This window comes from Triticum urartu, chromosome 6A, assembly GCF_056163025.1.
Source record: "Triticum urartu cultivar PI428250 chromosome 6A, HENAU_Tu73, whole genome shotgun sequence".
Lineage (NCBI taxonomy): Eukaryota > Viridiplantae > Streptophyta > Magnoliopsida > Poales > Poaceae > Triticum > Triticum urartu.
Window position 1 is genome coordinate 154,028,415 of NC_141878.1, and position 3,213 is coordinate 154,031,627.

Here is a 3,213-nt window from a genome sequence, read left to right on the forward strand (position 1 = left end):
CTCCGTCAGCATGCCGATCCGCGCTGATCACTTCCATCTCAAACGGCCCTGCCGCCGTCAATCCGGCGAACGCTCCGAAGGAAGCGCTTGGGAAGAAACGCTCTGCTCCGCCACCGTCGCTGCCAACGACCAATGCTGCCGGCAAGAAGATTGCTTACACGGAGCTGGGAGAAGCTAAGAGGAGATGTACTGCCCCGCCCCGCCGATCCCCACCGCGTCGATCCTCGCTGATCCCTACCGCGTCCATCCTGAAGCTTTCAAGCGAGATTAACATCTGTGATGTAGTGCAGTAGCCAGTAGGTTGCACCTGTGGCTATTCATGATATCATTACTGAACTAGTATTTTTCTTGTAATTTGGATCGGAGTAGTTGACTTTGAATGCTCGACAATTGTTTTCCTGGTGAAGCTGATTCATCGATTGATGCCATGGCCGCCATGAACTCCGCCAGCTTCTTCACATTGCTCACGGGTCCCGGAGCATCTCCTCATACCGGAGGAAGAGCACCTTCTCCGGCCGCTTCCTCCTCATCTCCCAGTAGCCCATCTCGTGACGCCATTGCGGGCCGCAGACGCATATGCCATCGCAGAACAGTTCGAACGCCTCCTCGAATGTGTACGGCGGCGGCTGCTGCAGCTGCATGTCCATGTCCTTGTCGGCTCGTGCTCGTGCTCGTGCAACGGTGGCCGCCCCCTTCTTGGCGAAGAACCACGAGGAGACGAACGCATCCTTTGGGTTCCGGCAGATGTACACGATCCGGCAGCCGGACTCCTCCGCGGTGATGCGCCGTGGCAGGAGAGAGTAGGGAAGGTGTGTGGCGACCACGCGTGGCGAAGGGAGCGCCGCAAACGCATCGCCTGCTCCACTGTCGTCCGTCGACTGCGCGAACGCCATCTCCAGGTACCTGACGACATCGTGGGGGTTGCCATGGCGGAGAGGGTGGTTGAGGTCACATGGCGGGTGCTCGGCCCGGTTGCGCGTGGCGAAGACGATAGCCTTGAGCCAGGTGGTGCCGCACTTTGGGAAGCTGGCAAGGAGGACGTCCGACGGCCTCGGCTCGAAGACCGAGTGGACGGCGGGAACGTCCATGAGGAACTCCTCCAGGAGCCAGAACCCGTCGTACTGCCTCAGATGGAACGGGCGGAACCGCGTGTTGAGGAGAAGCGAGGTGATCGCAAGCTCGGCAATGCCGTCGGCGGCAGAGGCAGCCATGGATAGCGCCGTTGTGCATGCATGCGTCCGGGTGTGTTGATGGTGGTGCGTGAGTTGTACTGTGGCTGTGGCCTTGTATAAGCAGCAGCTAGATAACGATGCCCCGCCACGCGAGGTAGTTCGATCGGTAGGCTGCTCCGCGTGCACGTCAGCACGGGCGGTGCTGACGATAAGATAAGCATCAATTGCTGGCAATTGTACGTACTTTTCTTCTGAATTTGCTGGCTCACGCCGTATGTATGAGCCTAACGGATACGCACACCAGCTGGTACCTACCTGAGCAAAATAGCTCATGCACAACACATAAGGGCATTCAGATTTCATAAATTTAGGTACAAAGCACACAAACAAGAAAACTGACAGTTGAGAGACATGATTTAACTGACGACACATCACACATGAGTTAAAAAATTATAAAGGCTTATAGCTACAAAATTCACTCGAGGAGAGCTAGAAAAACCAATTGGTTATAACAAAACTAAAGGCACAAACACACACATCTACTAGTTTTTCATTCATGTTTTCTGCAAAAGTGACCCACTACTTTTCCACCCAGCTTATTTCCTCAGTAAACAAACTCTATCTTTTGCTTCATGACGTGAAGATTGCTGTTTATTTCCTTTTTTCGAACGGCTATCCAAAGTGCTAGGTTTTAATGGGAGGAAGAAAAATTCAGGCAAGAGTTTTGCCAAGAAAAAGGCCAAATAATGTGAGAAATGCACACCATAAAAGAGCTCAAGAAAATCCTATTTTTGTTGCTCAACACAATATTGTTCCTGTTGCTAAATGCTGTAAATGTGAAAATGGATTTTGCTCGAATGTACGTTTGTTTCATGTTAGAATCCCTCTCCACAAATTGCATGCACTGCCCTCTTCTATCTGGAAGAAAATTTACTAACTCTATCTAACCTGCCTTCGCTTCTGGTTATAAAGTCTTTTCTGTTGAATATTATGATCCAACTCTGCATGTTGACCAGCAAACCGCAATGCAGGGTCATGAGCAGGTAAACATTGGCTAACTGAATTACTGTGTTTGCTGTTGCAGATTCACTCAATAGTGCACAATTAACAAAAGGAGCCAGCAGCTCAACAACTATAGTATATGAAAACCTAAAGCCTCAAAATTATCAGATACTATGCTACTTCTTAATGCTTCTGACTTGTTTCTTCTTCTTAGAGCTATTAGCTTCTTGCTCGCTATTGGACGCATTTTGATTGGTACCATTCTGAAAATGAAAAAAAACAAAGTGGTTCTGGGATGCAACCTACAAATAACTTGTGGGGGCACTTCTGCTACTTGCGTATAGGGGGTTGTAGCTAGTCTTTTGTTGCCACTTCTGATCTAAATTAAGCATCGGTCTAAACCTAGAAGAGAGAATTAAGCACTAACATATTCATCTGTTGTGAAAATCTAAATTTTGCAGTTAGGACCTTGTTTCTGGGCTGAGTAGTTTGTACAGTGTTTTCAGCTTTGCCAACTGCCATCCTCTTCCCCTTCGACAGTTCAGGCCCTTTCCTTGACTCAGATTGATCCATCAGACGCGCGGGGGGGGGGGGGGGGGGGGGGGGGGGTGGGGGGGGGGGTGTAAATGGACTTTTTTCTAGTATATTGTGCAGAATACAGTAAGAACAAATTTTACACATGCTGGCATCAGTTGGTTTGTATGAAAACTAAAATAGATTTTTCTTCAGTACTCCATTTATGTAGCTCCACAAGCAGAAGCATCGAACTAATTTACCAAAAAATATTGTCAGTTTAGTCTAAGCTCGGAGCTTCTTTTCCCGTTTCAATGAGTGAGATTGTACTTCTTTTGGATTGGTGGACACAGGAAAGCATTTTGTTAAGTTGCATTTAAACTTTATTTTTTGGAAGAATTTTGGCAAATAATTGTTCTGAAAAAAAGTTCAAAGATATGAAAAATAGGTCTCAGAATTTTAAAATGTTCACGAATTTTTTTAAAACATGAAGATTTGATTTTTTTTGCAGATTTAGAACATTTGC

The 3,213-nt window shown here is 47.6% G+C and overlaps 1 pseudogene; it reads right to left on the reverse strand.

Moving 5' to 3' along the window:
* Positions 1–263: 263 nt before the first annotated feature.
* On the reverse strand, positions 264–1,281 carry LOC125532272 (cytosolic sulfotransferase 10-like; annotated as a pseudogene).
* Between the last annotated feature and the right edge of the window lie 1,932 nt (positions 1,282–3,213).